The sequence below is a fragment of the Phyllostomus discolor genome, chromosome X (genome assembly GCF_004126475.2).
Source record: "Phyllostomus discolor isolate MPI-MPIP mPhyDis1 chromosome X, mPhyDis1.pri.v3, whole genome shotgun sequence".
Taxonomy (NCBI): Eukaryota; Metazoa; Chordata; class Mammalia; order Chiroptera; family Phyllostomidae; genus Phyllostomus; species Phyllostomus discolor.
The window spans coordinates 65,490,453-65,512,809 of record NC_050198.1 but is presented as its reverse complement, the minus strand read 5'-3'; the positions used below and the strand labels follow the sequence as shown (position 1 = coordinate 65,512,809).

General features: G+C 35.6%; 1 protein-coding gene and 1 pseudogene across 4 annotated transcripts in view; both read left to right on the top strand.

The window, feature by feature from the left end:
* Nucleotides 1-22,357, top strand: part of DIAPH2 (diaphanous related formin 2) — a 914,500-nt gene that overhangs the window by 474,514 nt on the left and 417,629 nt on the right. The window lies entirely within an intron of this gene.
* Nucleotides 64-1,605, top strand: LOC118498444 (annotated as a pseudogene).

Genomic DNA, 22,357 nt, shown 5'->3' with positions numbered 1-22,357 from the left:
ATTTACATTATGGCTTAGACTCTTTTGTCTTGTTTACAAAACTCTCTCTACCTGAAATCATAAAGATATTCCTCTAAATTTTCTTTCATTCATTTAAACAATATTTATTGGTTACCTGCTACTGCAGGATACTATCCCAGGTATTATGGAGATAGTAATGAAAGAAAATATTTAAAATTCTGAGATTCCTGGGGTCTGTGGAGGAAAACAATGAACAGATGAGCAGGTAATGATTTCATAGAAGAATGGTGATAAAGATTAAGAGAATCATAAAGCAAGATGTGAGTATGAATGATCAGAAGTTAGGTTCTGTAGCCCAGAACAGTAAAGTGCAAAGTTTCCAAGGAACTTATGTGCTTGGGGGAGTTTGAGGAAAAGTAAGAAAACCAGGTGGCTACAATGGAGTGAGCAAGTGGAAGAGTATTGGTAGATGAGGGCAGGTTGATGAGAGAAGCCCAGAGTGGGTAGGGCCTCTTAGGCTATTGTAAAGACTTGAGCTTTTGCTTTGAATTGAGAATGCACTGGAAAGTTTTGAGCAGAAAAATAATGTTTTGCTAAGTGAGTTTTTTTTTAAATGATCAGTCTAGCTGATGTTTTGAAATTAATATATAGGCAAGCAAGGGAGTAAGCCAGAACAGTTAGGAGGCTTTTTCAGTAATCCAGGCAGTAATCCTGGCTTGGACCAGGTGATGGTAGTGTTGAAAAAAAAAATGATCAGAGAGAGCAGGATGTCTGGCTTGTGAGTGGGAACCTCTGTTGCTTCGCACAAAAGAGCAATTTTAAAATGGGTGATGTTGAGATAGGCAAGAAGATTTTTGTTTAGAAGTGTGCCCAGTGCCATACTGTGAAAAAGTGAGGCAAGCACAAGACTAGGCCAAATCTCCGTGGTCTGTTTGGGTGGAAGGTCAGGCCCCTGGATTTTCTTACATAGATGCCAACAAGAACAAAGGCATGACCTGGGGAGAGGCTACACTGATGGAGTATGTAGAGAATCCCAAGAAGTACATCCCTGGAACAAAAATGATCTTTTCTGGCATTAAGAAGATTTCAGAAAGGGTAGATTTGATCAGTTATCTCAACAAATAAAACTACTAATGAGTAATAGTTGGCCACTGCCGTATTTATTACAAATGTCTCATGACTTTTTTCTTATGTGTACTGTATTGAAATGGATCTCACATACCAGAATTCCAATCAAGAATGGTGGGTAGAACGTTTCTTTTGGGCAGTTCTGATTTAAATAATATTGGTTTGCAGTTAAATGAATATGATAAGCTTTTTGAACTTGGATGGTTATTTTGGTTGAGCAACTGCTATCACTGTTTTACCCTTCTAAAAATATGAGTGGACTTGATTTGTAATATTCAACTTTTCACAGAGATGGTGAATGCTGTGTCAAAACCTGTAGGAGGTTAGTTTTATATTTAGATTTATATAACTGGCTATATTAACATGTTTTGATACTGAGGAAACCCCTTCACTCTTTATTAGAAAAATAAGACTTGGCTTGCATTTCAAATTGTGTTCATTAGCCTGTTACAAGGCAAAAGCTGAAGATAAATAGGCATTGTCCATTTCATGTTTTTGGTCCTAACTATGCCAATTTAATTAAAATACCCTTTTTCTTAACTTTTTTCTTTTATTTCATGAAAGTCATTTTAGTATGGTTGTGACTGTAATATCAAATAAAGAATATTTAACACTCCTCACATTTTATAGGTGATCTGTAAGGTCAGATAATTTTGAAATTCAGCATAACAAGATCTAGTAGCAAATTTTGTGAATTCTTTGTCAGCCTAAGTTATAATTCAGGATTGTCTTGAACAGCTATTCAAAAATAAATGTAGAATTACTACATATGTGTGTGATTGGTAATGATGCTCTTGCCAACTCAGTAGAAGGGTTAAAGAAGAGGAGAATAGATCAACACAAAATTGTAAATTATGTGATCATAAGTCTTAGGATAATTAAAAACAAAATCACAGATCATGAAAAATTAAAAAATGATCAAATTCTTAAAATATTTTTCAGCTAAAGATTTGGAAACTGATTGCACATAATTTCTAAGAAAAATAGAGGAGTGAAAAATAATTAGCTCCTCCCTTTAGGGGGGCATTTTTTGAGTACTAGAAAGAGAAAGTGATCTTTTAAAGAGGTGAAGAAGATTGCAGGTAGAGCATGATTAGGTTCAGAGGTAAGAACTTCCTTTGGGGCATGTTACTGTTCTTATACCCATCAGTTTCCCAAATAGGGACACCAAGAAGGCATTTGGAAATATGAGTGAGGACTTACTGGAGAGATCATACCTGGCTCTATGCATATGGGAACATATATGTAGTCTTTGAGGATATAAGGCTAGGTTAGATCCCTAAGGGAATAAATATAAATATAAAAGGGAAGAGGCGTGGAGTCTGATCCCTGAGACCCTGCAGTGCTTATAGATCTGGAAAATGAAGAGGAACCAACAAATGGTTGGTAGTAAGCAGTGACCAGAGGAATAAAATGACATTTAAGTTGTGCCTTGGAAGCCACTTAAAGGACATTTTGTGTGGAGAGAGTGGTGAAATTTGTGAAATAAAATGGGTTCAAGTAAAATAAAGACTGAGAAATATGAGATCTGACAACCTGCCTTGTGCGACTGCTATTGGGATAGAGTGTGGTGGGGGAAAAGAGCTGGACTAGAGTAGGTTTAAGAGTGAAGCAGAATGGAGAGATTGCTAATCAATATTTTCTGCTAAGACATTTACAGTTTCAATATATTCTTTACTTACTACAAAATATTAATAGTGCTTATTACAGAGAATTTAGGAAAGTCTGAAAAATAAGAAGATTTGTATTTTCTACGATCCATCCATAACCACTATTAATATTTTGGTTTATAGCTCTTAGGCTTATTTTGTCTGTGTACTTTAATAAATTGTTTATCTAAACCAAAAATAAAAATACTGTTCATGTGATTGCTGTGATCTTCTTGCATAACAATATATCATGTTTATCTTTCTACTTAACTAAGCATTTTCATGATTTTTAATGCTAGTATAGAATTTTATTATGGAACATAGTTTATATATAGCTAATAGCCTATTAGACATTTAGGTTATTTTCAGTTTTCAACATCATTTAAAATAAGTCTACAATGAACATATGAATACATGAAAATGGGATTTTACTGACATATCCTTAAAGATTTATACCATTAATCCACGGGAACATATTCAGAAGTGACATCAGTGTTACCAATATCATCATTTGCCATTCAGACTCCAGCACACTGCCATCCTGGCTGCACACAGAATCAAGAAGGCAGTTGAGGTTATTTTACTAGCAAACAATGGTAGAATGTGGTCTTTCAAAATAAGTTTAGTTGCCTGGGAACAAAGAGAGAGTATAGCAGGAGTTGCTCCTATAGCAACAATTGGAAGGGTTCCAGTGGAAGAGGAGAAATGTAGTAGAGAGGAGGACAGAAAGAGATCCCATCCATACCAAAAATCTGCATAGAATTGCAGCAGTTGTTTTTGTAGCAACTTTTCAATCAGAAACTTTCCATATTATACTATATTATAGGTCACATGTGTTTTCTACCACATATCTATGTGAATATAAGCGCTTAATGCATTCAAGAATCAAACACAGTCCCATCTGTATGAGTGTATGTTGTAGTTGAAAAACTTGAATTTCTCAACTACAACTTACTAGTAATTTATGGAATACAAGTTTTGAAATAGGTTTGAATTAAATAATATTTTTAATCAATTGGAGAGGATTCTATTATTTGAAAACAACTTATAACTTACATTTTCTCTTTTTTTAATTTTATTTATTTTTAGAGAGGGAAGGGAGGGAGAAAGAGAGAGAGAAACATCAATGTGAGGTTGCTGGGGCCCGTGGCCTGCAACCCAGATATGTGGCCTGACTGGGAATCGAACCTGCGACACTTTGGTTCGCAGCCCGTGCTCAATCCACTGAGCTACGCCAGCCAGGGATCATTTTCTCTTTTTGACCTTGAACTGCTTGAACTCTGTAGTTTTCTGTTCATTTACTATCTTGAGAAATGCTGTGGTCAATCTAGAAGTCTTTTTTTGTTTGTTTTTGAGGCTTCTGTTGTGATTTTCAGCAAAAGGGTCAATGCAGATATTTTACCTGATTTTGATGTTGCTTAGGAACTGAATCAGGAGTAGTCTCTTTCAGTTCAGATTTACAAAAAAACAAATAACTTGGCCATTGTTGCTGCTTGCAGAAACATCTGCATCTCTTGCCCTCCTTTTTGAACATTTTGTATACTAAAATATTAATAGGTCTGTTAAAATGTCCTTTTCATTTTTATGGAGCTTCTGAATATTTCCCTGTAAGAATGGGTTGCTTCAGGAATCAGGGGAAAAGCATGTTCTGTTGTTCTTTTTTATATATATTATTTTAGATGAAAAACAGATCAAATGAAGAGTTTAAAAGATATACCTGATAGTGAACCTTTTTAAAAATTACATCTGTATATGACTACTCATAACTAATATTATTTAACAATCAATCCAAACACTGCTCTGCAGGTCAGATCCCCTAGTTTCAAATTGTCTCCTAAAACTTTCCACTATGAACTGTGTACTCCAGGTGAACTGAATTCCTTTCTATTCTTCTACTTACATTTATATGATATTCTGTCCATGTAGACTTCCTGGATCCAAGACATTGAAAAGCTATTTCCCACCCATCATTTTAGGTTAATTAAGTTGCTACCTCCTCCAAGTGTGCTTCCCTGAATACCATAAAGCACAGTCTCTTTCATTGAACTTTAATTTATTTCTGTATCCCTAGAGAGCACACTAGTGCTGGAACATAGTTATGACCATATGGGAGTTTGATTTGCTCTGTTACACTATTATAGTGCATGACATATACAATATATCATCCTTTAAATATAAGTTTTCCTTATGAAAATCTCTAGCATATATAGATTTATATTTGTATATTTTTTGGCAACTTTGAATTGTATATACATAAATCCTAAGTATTCTTTATAGGAGTATTTTTTAAATAATAATAAAAATTTAATAGTAGCTAAAATAGCGGTATTGAGCTATAGAATGATAATACCACTTATTAAGCATTTATTATGCGGCACATAAGTGTTTTATGTGCATTATCTCCTTTATATTTCACACACACACACCCTCTAAGGTAAGATAACATTATTTTCCCCATTTTATAAATGAAGAAACTGGAACTTGAGGAGATTTGCCTAAGTTCCCACAGACAGAGTATAAAGTTTTGAAATGAAATCTTAGGACCCAGAAAGGAAAATGAGAAAAATGCACCTGGGTTTTAGGATTGTGTTCAACTGTTGGGAGTGTTAGGGCTCCTAACCATGATAGGAGCTTATATTAATATATGTTATCTTAGATATTAATGGGGAAAGTATTCATAAATGCTTTCATAAAATAATTTGATTCCTTTATGCCCCTAAAACTGTTTTCCTACAAAACATTACATTTTTAATGAATTATCCTAATGTAGGATTCTTCAGAAAACTTAATTCCTAGAGTCCAGTTTCTAAGAGTTTGAATCTGTTTAAAAGAGCTATCAATAAAACTGTATATTTATTCCATTACGTTGTTTTAATTATTTTTGACTGATCCTGCTTTTTAAGTTCCAAATTAGAACAACTTCTTTAAAACATTTATTAAGGAGCGGTTCTTGAACCAGTTTTGCCTGACATTTGCAGACACCATTCTTTGACTGCCCCCCACACTGTGCTTAGAGAATGGTGATTTAGTGTGGATTATACTAGTTAGGATATGGTACTTGTTCTACTAGCATGCATTTCTCTGAGGGTTGGAGGGATACAGGGAGGAGGGGGAAAATTTATTTTTAATTTTATGAAGAAGTCTAGCCAAGGGATTATACTAACCATTATCACAGCTTTTGGCCCCTTCAATGAAAGAATGTTGTTAATACTCAAAGTCCTTTTGCTACTCAAGATAGTCATGTGTACACACTGCATTATAAACCTATTTCCAGAAGATTAAAAACAAGTTCTAGCAGATTTAAGGCTTCTGTTTTGGAATCGCCTTTTATATTACTATGGAAAGCAATCATTTCCATTTCCTTGAACACTAAATTTCTTGTTCTATTTCTCTAGCATCTAATAGACTGTCATTTTATATCAGCATTGAAGTAATATCACAATAGGTGGTGCCACAGCTCTATACTGACTGACATTATAGGAAAAGATAAAGTGTTTTTGACCAGTGAAATCAAAAGGGGAGAAAAAATATAAAAGTCTTCTGAGCCCTGCCTTTAGGAAACTCATGAACAGCTAAAATTGTTTTGAAGAACTGCATTCTTCCATTCTTAGTTAGAAAAATACTGTAACTACCTTCATGATTCTGTTGGCAGCCAGGATGGCAGTGTGCTGGGGCCTGAATGGCAAATGATGTTATTTGTAACACTGATGTCAGCCTGCATGGAGATTTATTACTATATTTGTAGTAAAGTACTGGATGGGTTGGAATCACTGCCTCCCTCCCCCCAACTTTGGTCATTTCTATTGACGGTTTACAGTAAAATAGCTGACAACTGCCTATGATTAGTTTAGTCAGATGGTCCTTGCTCTGGTAAATTCATTTTAAGCATTTGACAAGACTGCAAAGATTAGTGCCAGCTTTACTAAAACTATTTTTACAGATGGAATATGTGTGCAAAGTCAATTACTTTCCAGGTGTATGATGACTATGTAAATTAACTGACAACATATCTTCTTTGGTGTTTATTTGTGAACCATTTGTCTGTTTTATAGAACAATTGGTAGAGTTGTCTTTCACAGGTATGTTCAGAGGATGTCACCAAATGTAGCACTTACTGGTTTCTGCATGTTATTATGTTGCTCTATGAATTACCTGCACCTCAAGACTTAGGGAGCTGCAGGGTAAAATTGGGAACCTCCAAATGAAGAAATGTCGATAAAAATGAGAGGTTATTTTCTAGATATTTCTACCATTTAACATAAAAAAGCAGCTCTTTTCTTACTCTGAACACATCGTTCTTGAGAAGGGCCTAGGTGTTTTAGCTCCAGGTGCTATTGACACATGAGGACTAGTTTATTGTTTTTAAACCTTTCTTTTTTCAGAGCCCTTCTCATTCATTTCCCCCCTTTACCTTTAGTTTTTCTTTTACAGTCTCCTTTTTCTTAGCACACATTATACTATAGAAATGCCTCTTGTTAGTGATTATTGTGTTAAATTAGATTAGTTGAATAGAAGTGAATTTAGATTCCAGATTACACCTATTCCCTATTATCTGATAGCACTGTCCAAGACAGCCACTTCTATAGGCTTGGGGCAGTTTCCTATCTTCCTTCACAAAGCTGGGCATGGCGTTATTTTTTCGAATCCTATATTATATATGTACTCTTAGTTGTGGAACATACTGGGAATGCCGTGCTGCCCAAACTTATTTTACAAATGAGGAACCTGAGACCTTGGGGTTTCAATAACTTGCCAGTTATCACCTGGAGATTAAGTGGTTTGGGTAGGATTAAAACCTAGATTTCATTAAATTCCAGTGTTCTGTCCACTGGTTTATGTTCCCTCCCAGCTGGCTTGACTTTGTACCTTTGACTTTCTGTATACTTTGCTGGCTTTAGTTTTCTCACCAAACTTACTGACTTACGTGACTTCGAAATTGGTTCTCAGAACAAAACAGAAATAAGCAAGTCTTCAGTTGTGCCCCATTTCCTTTTTCTGTTTTCCTCCCTTTCTTTCCTTTCACTCTTCTGGAAGGTCTTTCTTTTTTTCCTTCATTACTGCATTTTCAGCTATCATAGTAGAATACATAATGTTTCCTTTAGAATCTCCTGTTTATTTGTCTTTCCTGCATCCCTTTTTTATTTTATGTCTCAAAAGCCTAGTTAAAGAAAAGAAATATCACTCTGCTAATTGGCTTGTCTTACTGGTCTCCTAGATAAAGCACTAGATTGGGAATATGAAAACACTGATGCTTTTTCTTACCTTGACCAATGACATAAACATTCTGGGCTCTAGTTTTCTACTTATAAAATGGTATTTCTCAGTATTGCAGAGTTATCAACCAAATTTAATTTACAGGTCCAGGTATATTTAGGGCATTGGCAGAGAATGGTGCACAGAAAATACATGACGATATTACTATCTTTTAAGATATGGAAAAGTGATTGTTTTGATATTGGTGGTTATTATTATGAATTTTTTAAGACTAGTATTATATTCACAACTTTTCAGGACAGTGATTTAGCAACCGTGTAACAGCACTATGTTTCTTTTTACCCTTATTTCACTTTGCTATGTTGTAGATTAACCCAGCCTCTACCATGTACCAGTAAAATGGTATTACTGGTGGTGTGGGAATTACTTGTATATATGTGTTAAATGTTTATTGGTTGCATGGGAAGCTATGGTATTCTCATTCCAACCCTAGTTTGAATTGATATGACAATGGCAGTTTTTTACAAGTTTAAGTATATAAGTAACTATTTTAGTGTTTTATGTAATATACAGATGGCTATCAATAATGTGATATAAATTTATTTTTATAAAAAATATTATGATATGTTAATATGTAATGTTCTGTAGGATAATTGTGGAATGTTTATTAAGTACTCTTGAGAATATGAGTCATCAATTAACCATTTGCTTTCCCTCTCACTATTTGCTGTCATATGCCATGATCCTTAACAATAAACATGGACCCTGAAGTCCAGAACAAAAAGTACTTTGGGAGTTCAAAGAAGGTTGGGACAACTTCTAGTTAGGGCCCTGGGAAGGCTTCATAGAAGTGGTAGAATCCCTTGGTGCAATTCCAGTAGGTTGAGATCTTGGGATGGCCTGTGGAGCTAGGCAAGATAGGGGCAAGAAAAAAGGTTGGAATTCAAGGTAGAGAGTACAAATTGTACCTTGCACCAAGGTACAAGTTGATGAGTGTGCAGACTCTATGTGAGTAGTAGTGAGTAGTCTATCTTGGTCAAGCATAGGGTTTACAATTAGAGAAATTCTTCTGAAAAGGAAGTTTGAGACTATATCAAGAACAGCCTTGAGTGCTATTTTAGGGAGATTTGACTTTATAAGGCAGTAAGGGAGCCATTGAATAATTTTAAGTAACAGTGGAATATTATCTCAGGTGGCTTTGAGAAGAGTGATCTGACAGATATGAATGAAATGGATGGAGGAAAACCTGAAAGAGGAACTAGTTATTAGTTTACCACAGTAGTTCGAGCAAAGAAAGCCTAACACAGAATAGGTGCAACCAAGATTAGGAAAATAGCTCACCATGCCGGATTGTTTGAAATATGGACAGGAAAAGATCAAGGACAGTTCTGAGCCAGAATGACTTGCTGAATAGTGATACCTTTTAATCCTTTTAATATATATATATATATATATATATATATATATATATATATATGGGAATATTAAGTTCAAGGAAAGGATTCTGTTTGGGGAGAAATTATTTGTGAACTTCTCTGAATTGAAGTATAGACAGTTGCCTAATAGGGAGTGAACATACATGGTTTGAATATATGAGATTATATGAGATCACTAGGGAAGAGTGTGTAAGAAAGGAAGAAGGCCAAGGAAAGAACTTCCATGATCACCTCATTTGAGTACAGAAATAAGACATTCTAGAGAAGGGAAAGGTAGAGAGGCTGGGTGGGGGAATTATACTAAAGCAGCATTTAGAAAGCCCATGGAGGAGAAAATTTCAGGAAAAAGGGTTTAATCAACAATCTAAATTTATGAAGAGAAAACAAGTGAGTTGAGGATGAAAATGTAGGTCATTGGATTTGTTGGCCTTGGTCATATTACTGATGATAAAAGTACAATTTTGGGAGAGGGGAAAGGACAGAGATCAGATTGTAAGGGCTTAAGTAGGTCCTGAGTGATAATAAAGTCAAATGTGTATAGATTACAGTCTTTTCAAAAGGTGAACACTACTTATTTTTGCTTTCATAGTGTTAAACTGGGTTGGTTATAAATTTTAATATCATGTGCAAGAAGCATTTGTATCATTTTGTAGCAGATTTTAAGGCCATAATTTCATATTTTGAACAGATCAGCATAAGACAGATTCTCTTTAGCACCATTTTAGTTCTGGACAAATTTCAAGCTGGATACTACTAATTACTCTGAAATGGAAATAGCGCTATTTTGTTTTATAGCTATCATTTAAAAAGCCATGTACTCATTAAGAGAAATATGTGCTGCATGAACAACAAAAAAATGAGAAAGAAAATGGACATTATTTGTATTTTGCAGGTTCTCTGGCATGGAACCGAATGCAATAATCTTTCAATACTAATGAGCAGCAAAATGTAATTTGCCAATGCATAATTAACTTCTTACTGGCTTCAGTTGATTTGGAGTGCTATAACCCCTTACCTGGTGAAGCTTCCCAGCTTGAGAGATTTTATTTGACCAATATTTTAAATTGTGGCCAAATAATGAGATGATTATCATGAAAAAATGTTATGTCGGAATAAATCACAATGCCATGGAGCTCAGATTATAGCCTCTCTTTTGAGTTGTCTGCCACCAGGACTGTGAGCTTTTATTTTCCTCTTTTCCCTTGTGCTCTTGCCATTTCCCATCATTGATAAAGAAGGGCTTCCCTCTCATTTTCCATTTGGAAAACTGCTAGTAGCTTACTTTAGTTGCAGTGTTTTATATGTCACTTGACTATGCTGTCACTTCTCTCTTGCTTTCCTTCCCCTTTATTCTATTACTGTCATGTCTTACATATGCATGCATACCTACATATTATATATACATATATACATTCATGCATCCATATATACATTCATTCATTCATATCACAGAATAGCAGGAGAAAGATTTTAAAGCAGAAAGTTTAGTTGTTTAGCTCATAGTCTAATGAGATAAGTTTTGTTCCTTAGCTACACATCAGAAAATCTCTACTCCACAGCTGTGTGCCAAATCCTAAATCCAGCTGGCCATTTTACAAAGATGCCTCCTGAGCCTGGGAGATTGGGGTAATACATATATGACTCAGTGAGACCAATCATTACAATTAGCAAATGAACTCAAAATAGTATCTTAGTAATGTTAGAGCAGTCAGCAGTTTTATTTGCACAACTTCCAAACTGTAATATGCTGAATGACTAGCAGATTGAAAAATAGTAGAAAACTCAAAAGTGTGATTCTCTTATAATTTAGGGTAACACTTGCTTCACAGATTAGTGAAATATTGTTTGTTGGAAGGGGCCTTACAGAATCATCTAATTTAATCTCATTTTTGAATACAGCAGTGCTTTCTGTATCACCCCTGAGATGAGAAATAAATGTCTCATGACAGAATTCTGTACTTTCTGTGGGCTTCTATCCCATTAACAATATATTCTTCATACTAAATTGTGATGCCTTCCAGTATGCTCTCACCCAGTTCTGCCTTAAGGGGAAACATAGAATCCAAGACTTAACCTCTTTGCCCTAACAGTTTTTTTCAGATAGTTGAAGTTCTTTTCATTTGGTTCACTTTTCCAAAGTTACTTTTCTGTGGTACATAATTCTGTTTTTATCAACCATTCCTTATTTATTGACCCTTTCAGAATGTTGGTTCCTCTGTTTCTCATTCATTATAATTTGGCAATGACCCTCCTAAAATGTCACATGACATTATTTAACCTAATATGCCAAATAGAATCTGATTTTTGCAGAATATAATTGAATAATGCCTTCTGCATTATAGGTTTAAAGGTCAAATCTCTATTTTTTATTTTATTATGTGCTCACTTGTCTGAATATTTTCTTACAATAATTATTTTTAAAAATGGAAATTTGGTGCCAAAGAAAATGTGCTTTTAAAATAATATTTATGTAATTTGTCAAATTGTTTTTGAGTAAAGGTGTATCTATGAAAACTCCTACTACTGAAATGTCATAAGATAAGAACCTTTCATACCCTTGCAACATTGGGCAATGTCTGTCATTCTTTTAAATGTTTGCTGATCTGACAAATATAAAGTGATTATCTCATTGTTACTTTAACATGCTTTTCTTTTATTTTTCAACCTATCCCTCCACCTCTCAATGTCAAATGTTTAGAGTGTAGGTTCTCATTTTATATTATTGATAACGCTAAGATTTTCAGTTTGTATAGTAATTTCATCTTGCTGGGGGCACATGTTGATTCTGTGGTCAACTGAAATCCTCACTCTTTTTTCTTTCTGAGATTTTATTTATTTATATTTAGACAGTGAGGAAGGGAGGAGAAAGAGAAGAAAACATCAACGTATGGTTGTCTCTGGTGCGCCCCCTGCTGGGGACCTGGCCTGCAACCCACACATATGCCCTGACTGGGAATCAAACTGGCAACCCTTTGATTTGTAGGCTGGCACTCAACCCACTGAGCCACACCAGCCAGGGCCTTTTTTTTTTTTTTTATAAACCACATTCTAGTTAGATTGTCTCAAATCCTGGATCCTGTGCAATTTTTTAACTACCTGTAAGATTTGTGTTTCTCCCTGTTAAATTTATTTATTCAATTTGATTTCAGTTTAGTACTACTACCTGTTTTAAAAAAAAAAAAAAAAACTTTGAATCTCAATTTTGTCATACTATTATATTAGAATCCCTTCAGGTGTTCTGTCATTTTCACATTTAACAAGTTTACTTCAAACATCTTTGGAGTCACTGATGTATTTTAAAAGACAGGAACAAGAATGAATGCCTGGGACTAACTCCCAGAAATACCCTACTCAGTTGACACCAATCTAATAATTAATAGACTTGAATTTAATTTTTCAAACAAATTAAAATCTATCTAATTGTGCTCTTGGCTTGCCCATATGCCTTTTTCTTTCTCATAGTGGTATGGAGACAATTTGCCTAAAGTCTTTTGAAATAAAAATATTCTGTATATGTACCTTCCAGTTGATTTTCTGTAAGAAAGAGTTGCCAGTAATTTGGCATCAGTTGTTTACATATTCCATGCTACTTCTTACTTTTATGGAATGATGTTTTATAAGGATGTTGAAACCCTTAGCTTGGTATACCCAAGCATGGTACAGAATTGGGGATGCTTTACTTTCTTTAACACAACGAGAAACATTGATGAATTAATCAAGACTTCTGTTAAGGGAGAAACAGAGAAGGTATAAAAATCTAAAACAACTGACTTGCAAAGTATAGAATTCTAATATCCCTGTCACTAATGATCCATTCCACATGAATGAAAGGCTTTACCTTGACTCCTTATTTCCACTTTGTTGGTCTGCTTCCTTGTTTTGAGTGTCATTTGATATTCAATCATCCAGGAAAATCATGCTGTATTTTATGGCACTCGAATGTAGACCAAAAGTAGCTATGACCTTTTGTTTGTCTACCTAAGGCCCACTCTCTCAGTTTCTGTTTCTGGAATGAAAGGCGTTCAAAGGTGATTTTTACCAGGAATGACATCATCCTGTCTGTGAGATCCCACTCTAATTATATTGTTGTGGCTTTTTACATAGAGATTTAATAGAATGATAACTTTATGCAACATGACAACCTTGGAATTTATGGGGACTAAAATCTAATGCTTTTGTTACTAGACCAAAGGGGAATTTGTTTGCCTGTACACATCAAAGTCCAATCAAACATGAATAGGAGCTTGTAGCCAAGAAAGTACAGGTTTATTTTTAAGGGAATGGTGCCATGCCTGGAGTCACAGGTAAGCTTGTGCTCAAAGACTTGGCTCCCCAATGGCTTCTAGGGAATGGACTATATAGAGTAAAAATCAATAATCACGGTGAAGTTGGGGGTGCAGTCTGTATTAATTGGTCAACACCAGGGTAGGGAGCGATTGATCATTGGATTTGGCCTTGATGTCATCCATGGTGCCCCTTCACCTAGTTTTCCAATGTGGCCTGTGGGCTTGGTCCACTTTTCTGGATCTGGAGCTGAAACACAGCTGAGCCATAGATGTTATCTTTAATTAGGTTGAAACTCTGTCTCTGTAATAAATAGGCCTGAGGTTTTGTTCCTAAGATTGTTTAATGCTGACCAGGACCTCATTGTCCTGAGACCTTAATGATTAAGGGAGTGGTGTGCAAGGGAGAAGGAGGCAAGTGAGTCAGGGTGTGGGATGAGGTCAGTTTGAATCAAAGGAAAGAAAGGAGAAAAGGTCACATTAAAGAAATGAAATTTCTGCTCAGTTACACTTTTTCTCCCACCTTCTAAGTTCTTCTAGCTGGGCTAATAATGAAATTAACAGAGGAAAATCAAATGTTTAATGCGTGTACATTGGGAACTCACATATACATGAAAAATCCAAACATGGTAAAGCAGTGTTCGGTATAGATGCCATTTTGGACAAAGGAGAAAGAGGAGGTGGATAATATATTTCAGAAGTGAGGATGGGCAATTTACAGGTAGTTGAGGAATAAGAGAAACACACAAGGCAGGAAAATCCTTTCTTAACTGAGAAATAATGAGACACAGGAATTACCTAGCTAACAGAACCCTGCCTGAAGCCTCTTGTTTACCATACTTGATTTTATACAAAAATTTATATTTTAGGCTGATTAGGCTAAGGCAACATGCCAAAATTCTCTTCTTGGAGTAGACCTTTCCATCCGAATCTCTTAGGACAAGAAGGATAAAAGGTTCTTTCTGTGTCTTTTGTTTCTTAATAAACATCTTAAAATCAATACATCCAAAAGGCAACTTCATAGTGGTAAAACTTTGGTTTCCTTCACATTAGTGGTAATCATATAATATTGATTACCACTCTGCAGTGCTAAGGAGTATGATCATACACTGCCACTTAATCTGGTAGAAATGTGCAGAATGCATTAGAGAAAGGAGTAGGGATTGGAGAACAATTAAGTAGCTATTATTTATTGCCTTCCATGTGAGATGTGATGAGTACCTTAACTTGTTTGTAGCAATGTGAATGAAGTGACCAGACCAGTGGTATAATGGGAAATTGACAAAATATGAGACAGTGAGAAAAAAGAATTAGATAATAACTAAAGGCTTTGGAGCCAAGATAGTTGAAAGTTGATAGGAAACAAGGAAGTTAGGAGTGTTATCTACAGGAGTAAAGAAGGCAGGATAAAAATGATGGGTTTATAAAGGTGCTAACATACCTTGGGTGATTTTAAGTATGCAGTTAGAAATTCATACGTAGACAGTCTATCTATAAGAAGATAGTAGGTGAATCCAAAAAAGAGCCTTTGGAGGAGAAGTGGAAGGGTTTGCAGATAAAATGTCGGAGAATAATGCCTACATTTAGGATGGGGTTTGAAAAGAACTTGCTAAAAGATTGTTAAGAAAGATGGAGGATAAACACAGTTTATAATGTGTCTTAGGAGCCAAGGAAAGAAAGTATTTTTTAAAAACAGCAGGGAGTAAAACAATACCATCAACTTCCAAAAAGAAATTGAAAAGTATACACTGATGTCAGGCCTTGAAGTCTGACAATGACATACTTATTGGAGAACTCCACAGAAGAGGTTGAGGAGCATATTAAAAAGGCAGACTGGGATGGCTTACATAGTATCAGCTGGAATGGAGGAAGCAGAAGCAATAGACTATTAGTCCATCCAGCATAAATAACTGTGAATCTCAGAAAATGGCTGTACTGTGGCATCTTCCTGTTTAACCAATTGTGTTGTAGATGAAAGGGAAAGGGTAATTAGATTAACGTATATGTTGAAAAATTACTGTAAGTTAGCTATTTTGTTTTAACTAATTTTAACTTCACTGTTCAATATTATTTCATAGTTTAACCACTACAGGAATGAAATTAATTAAGTTCTTTGCTCTGTATAACTTTAATAAGAGACAGATGTTAGTTTTTCAGTAAAAGCAACTGAAGTTGGCCCTGGCCAGTGTAGTTCAGTTGGTTGGGTGTCATCCCGCAAAATGAAAGGTTGCCAGTTTAATTCCTGGTCAGAGCACATGCCTAGGTTGTTGGTTTGGACCCTAGTCGGGGAGCATATGAGAGGCAACTGATCTGTGTTTTTATCTCTCTCACATCGATGTTTCTCTCCCTCTCCTTCTTTCTTCCTTTCCCCTCTCTAAAATTAAATAAATACATAATTAAAAAGAAACCATGGTTGTTGTCTAAATTACTTTGAATTTACAATACTGCAGAGCATTTTAATTATAGTCATATGTGTATACTTTAAAAATAATTTCAAAATGTTTTACTATGGTAATAAATGCACATTTATGCCACATCATGCTACATTGAAAGTGTTCTCTCTGTAGAATAGTATAAAATGATTTTTGCATATCATGTTTTGAAACTGCCATCATCATTTATATTTCCTAGTAATCTGGTTTTGAACTCCATGAGCATGGATATATATGAGCATGTGGTAGACAGGGTGTCACTGGAAAGCTAAGAATTGAAAAAGGGAAATAACAGCCAAGGGTATTGGCAAGATTACCTTTTCTTTACTGTGCCCAAGACAGCTGTTTTAGCTGAAAATAAGGAGGAAGGAGTGCACACTAATTTCAAATTAGGTGGATATAGAAAGAGAAAAGCTGGGCAAATAATTGAGTTATGTAACCAAATTCAAGAGATGAATGAAGACATTATCCTGACTGTTAAGGAAAGACAATCAAGAGAAAGATTGACTTGCAAAATGTCATATGTGAACCCAGAATAATAAATGACTGAGGTTGACTAGAGGTATTTAGCAGTAGCACTTGGAGAATAGAAGAAAGAAATAGATCCCTAAGTCACATTAACCAGAGAGAAGGCTCTGAGAAACAAGACACAAAAGAGATCGGTCTCTGAACATTTGTTTTACTTTTGTCAAAATCTTGTGCTCACATGCTCTTCCCATCTCCCTCCCCCTATTTCTCTGCCCCCCCACCATCTCCTAAACTCTCCCAATGCTAAATGATTGCTGCATGCTATAAATGAACTGTATATCCCAGGTTTATGGGCAGTAAATTATAAGTAATATTTAAAACTACCCATTATGATAACTATATAAATAACATTGTTTGGTTCATTTAAATTGCCTGCTCCAAATTGCCAAAAATACAAAATTAAAACCTCAGCTAACTGAAGAAAAAATAATGAACACACAACAACTACCAAAAAAAATGCTGCCCTTTACCTAGCCAAAAAGAAAAAGAAAACAAAAATTGAGTCCGATTCATTGTTAGAAAATGTAACCTTTAACGCTAGCATTCAGCCTGTTGTTTCCTGCCTCTGCAGGGAAAGGCCCTTGAGACATGTTTAACTAGGCAGGTATGATATTTGCAGGTTTCTTAGGGTAAGAGTAGAGGCGCAGATTGCCAACATCTGGGCAAGAAAGGATGCCTGCTCAAACTCTGGACACTTCCTTATTTAGTCTTGTTCTCTGTGCAGGGGGGGTTTTAGCTTAAGAGAAAAACTCCAGCACTGTTAGAAAATGCCTGTTTTACACAGTATCAAAAAGGCTTTACCAATCTTAAAGAAGTAGCAGGAACAGATTGAGAATGTAATCCCCTGTTCTCTAGTTGCTTGCTTACCTACTGATGATGGGCTCTGTTTTCAGCCAAATTCCATGTGCACTCACAGTATTTGCAGCCCATTCATTGTATCTGTCTGATGCATTGGTCTCCAGAGCACCCATATCTTAGGAGATACAGGTTTTTAGTTATGGTTGCCTAGGTCATCACAAGGGGGAATAGAGAGATTTGTGATTCCAGGATACTGTGCTAGCCCTAATTGGGAAAAGATTTTAATGGTTTTTCTGTGGACCTTCTTTCATTTCGGTAGTGTGGTATGAAGTGAAAAAAAAATCACCCTAATACTACCAGTAGAGTGTAAACTTACATACATATACTAAAAAGTTATATGGTATATATACTATAACCAGAGCTCTGAATAAAGCAATCAGTTGCCTGCTCTTTTTCCCAAATAACACATTTATATGATTAAGATAACTTTAACTTTGTCACTTTTAGTTTTCTTCTTTTACCAGGTACATACTTCCTATATTTTGATGACAGTGCTGCATTTGGCTACCTACATTAGGTACTTTTTTGGTCAGTCAAGCACTTTTTGGTTATTGACTTATCTCTTATTTTATTAAAGTGAAATGTAGGTATATTTTTCTTGTCAAAAATGTAAGGTTGTCATTGTCCTTATACTTGGACTAAATTGTTTCCCTGTTGGTATCATTTAAGATAAAAGACATCATTTGTTTGTATTCTATTAGGTTGGCCAAAAAGTCCATTTAGTTTTCTCCATAAAGTAAAAAACACATTTTTCATTTTCACCAATAACTTGATTGATTTCCATATTTTGACTATGTCAGCTGTCTCCCACTATTGACTTCTAGTGGGTCGAAGCCAGGGGTGCTGCTAAACATCCTACAATGTATAAGACAGCCCCACAGCAAAGAATTATTTGGCCAAAATGTCAATAGTACCAAGAAACTTCACAAACCACTTTTGATCAGTCACAACACCTTCTCCATACACTGCACAAACCTTTATTTGTGTTTCAGTTGTGTTTTTACCTTTCTTGAAATAATAAAACATACTATGCTGAAAATGTATGTTTTCTTCCATTTTCAATATTAAAATTGCTACACAAAAATTCACCAATTTTGATAAGCATTCCTTTGCTGTTCTTTTAATTTTTTAAAATTTGCTTCAAGTACCAATTCCCTTTTTTCTAAGACTTTATTTCTTTATTTTTAGAGAGGGGAAGGGAGGGAGAAAGAAAGGGAGAGAAACATCACTCTGTGGTTGCCTCTCATGTGCCCCCTACTGGGGACCTGGCCCACAACTCAGGCATGTGCCCTGACTGGGAATCGAACTGGCAGGACAGTGCTCAATCCACTGAGTAACACCAGCCAGAGCTAATTTTTTTTATTGTTGTTCAGTTACAGTTTTCCCCATTTCTCCCCCATAACTCTTCCCTGCCCTACCTACCCCCTCTCCATTAAGTTTGTTTTTTAATGCAAGGTGATATGACACCTGTCACAATGCAGTCTAACAAAATTGTTTCAAATGAAGTTAAAAGCAAATTGACACTACTAGAGCCATTGTTTGGAAAAAAAATAAATGAACTTTTTGGCCATCCCAATACTTAGTTGCCTTCTGGTGCTAGAAAAGCAATTTCACTGTCTGGTGAAGTTTATGCTGATGAGTTGAGTGCAGTGGGTACTAGTATAAAATGCATTTAATTATCTGTTACATTAATTTACTTTATTTTGCTGTTTATCAAGCAGGATTTTAGTATCCTCACAAATTATTATCTGACCCAAGGAAATGCCTAGCCAGTTTCTTTTCTCTGATGGAATTAGTATGTCAAGCCAAGTGGGAAATTTAAATCCATGTATGATGAATTTATTTATACTCCGGGATGTAGAACCCATCATCCACTTAATATTTGTGTAAAATGTTATATATGACAAACACGTATAGATTTCTTTTTGGGTTTTAATGTATTTTTTACATTTACTATCAGACTTTATTTTTCTTAATAACATGAGAACATACAGTAGGTACTGTTACTCCCATTTTATGAATGATATAAGTGAATGCCAGATATCTAAGTAATGTAAACTACACAAGTAGTTAGTAAGTGGCAGAGTCAGGACTAGAACCTGAGATCATATGACTCCAAGTCTTGCATCTGTTCCTTATCTCTGCTCCATGCTAGTGACTCTCTTTGCATATTATTCTTAAAATATGTCTTCCCTCTTCCCTCTCTGAAAGTGATACCATTTGTATTCAAATATCCTATTCTCATTTTAATCTCCTAGAAATGTTTTCCAATTGGTTAATTTGTTGTAGTGGATCCACCTTGTGGGGTAACTTATCTCAAACACCATGATGAGAGGGGAGGGAAAAGAATAAATAGTATACTTATAGAGTTTAAGCCTGAATTAATGATAAAATTGTAGACTCAACTAAATGTGATTAAATGAGCCATTTTATAGCTTACCACTGTACAGGAGCATATTAATGATGATAGCAAAAGAAAGATTCCACATTCAGGTTTTAAATGGACACTTTTATTTTAGATATATCAAAATTGCTTTCCAAACTTTATGCCTACCTTTCTCAAGGATGCATTACTTAATAGTTCTGTGATAATTGGTTAATTTTTTAGGATATGGGAGGATAGGTCCCAACCTCACACCATATCCTAAAATTTCTCCCATGTAGATTTAAAAGCAAAAGTTAATAAAATATATTTACCAAGAAAACAAAAAAATATATAGCTGATTATTGTCTGATTTTAGGGTAGGATGGGACTTGCTAAGCATGAAGACTTAGGGAATGACCACAGGAAAAGTTTGCTTTGTGTTTGTGTGTTGCATGCATTGAGTCAGCTCTGACTTTTGGCAACTCTACCAATGAGTGATGTCCACAATGTCCTGTCCTCAACAGCCCTCCTCACCTATATCTTCTTTTATGGAGTCAGTCCAACTCATATTTGGTCTTCTTCTTTTCCTGTGGCCCTCTGTTTTTCCCAGCATTATTTTCTTTTCCAAAGAACTCTGCCTTCTCATGATGTGCCCCAAGTATGACAGATTCAGGTTCATCACTTTTGCCTCCCCCAATGGTTCAGGTCTAATTTGCTCTAGGACCTGCCTATTCATTTTTCTGGTGGTCCTTGGTATCTGTGCAGCTCCCCTCGAATATCATATTATAAATCAATAATGTTTTTATTCTTTTAAAAGAATTTGTATAATTATTCTATTTTACTTATCCCAATTTTCCCATTTTGCATTCCTCCACCAGCCCACCCACCCACTCCCACAGTCAATCCCCACATTGTTTTCCATGTCCATGGGTCACTCATACATGTTCTTTGACTGATCCCTTCCCCTTCTTTCCATCATTATCCCCCTCCACCCACTCTGGCCGCTCAGTCTGTTCCCTTTTTCCATGCCTCAGGTTCTATTTTGCTCATCAGTTTGTTTTTATTCATTAGGTTCCTCTTATTGGTGAGATCATATGGCATTTGTGTTTCACTGCCAGGCTTATTTCACTTAGCAGAATGCTCTCCAGTTCCATCCATGCTGTCTCAAAGGCTAGGAGCTCCTTTCTTTCTGCTGTGCAGTATTCTATCATGTAAATGTAGCATAGTTTTTTGATCCACTCATTTACTGATGGGCACTTAGGCTGTTTCTAGCCCTTGGCTACTATAAATAATGCTGTTATGAACACTGAGGTACATAGGTTCTTTGAATTGCTGTTTCAGGATTTTTAGGGTATAATCCCAGCAGTGGAATTGCTGAGTCAAAAGACAGTTCCATTTTTAGTTTTCTGAGGAAATTCCATACTCTTATTCATGGTGGCTGCACCAGTCTGCATTCCCACAAATGGTAAACAAGTGTTTCCTATTCTCCACATCCTCTCCAATACTTATTATTTGTTGATTTGTTTGTGATAGCCATTCTGACCAGTGTGAGGTAATATCTCATTGTGGTTTCATTTATTTTTCAAATAGTTTACTTATCTATTTTTAGAGAGAGGGGAAGGGAGGGAGAAAGAGAGTGAGAGAAATGTTAATGTATGGTTGCCTCTCACGTGCCCTCTACTGGGGACCTGGCCCTCAACTCAGGCATTGCCCTGACTGGGAACAGAATTAACAACCCTTTGGTTCACAGGCTGCATCTCAATCCACTGAACCACACCAGTGAAGGTTTATTGTGGCTGTAATTTGCATCTCTCTGATGGCTAGTGATGTTGAAGTATCTTTTCATATGTATGTTGGCCCTCTGTATGTCATCCTTGGAGAAGTGTCTAGTCAGATTCTTTGTCTATTTTTTAATTGGACTGTTTGTGTTACTGGTGGTGAGTAGTGTGAGTTCTTTATCTTTTTTTGGAGACAAAACCCTCATCTGACATGTCATTGGCAAATATGTTCTACCATATGATCAGATCCCTTTTCATTTTTGATTATGGGTTTCTTTAGCCATGCAGAAGCTTTTTAAATTTGTTGTAATCCCATTTATTTATGTTTTCCTTTATTTCCCTTGCCCTGGAGATATATTTGCAAAAATATTGCTACATCAGATATCTGAAATTTCAATGCCTATGTTTTCCTCTAGGACTTTTATGGTGTCACACCCTATATGTAAGTCTTTTATCTATCTTGAGTTTATTCTGATGTGTGGTGTAATTTGGCAGTTTAATTTCATTTTTTTTACATGTACCAGTACAGTCCTCCCAATATTGTACATTGAAGAGGCTATTTTATTCTATTTATGATCCTGCCCCCTTTTTCAAATATTAGCTGACTGTATGGACATGGGTTTATTTCTGGGCTCTCTATTCTGTTCCATTGACCTATGTGTCTGTTCTCATGCCAGTACCAGACTGTTGTGGTTACAGTGGCCTTGTAGTATAGTTTGATAACA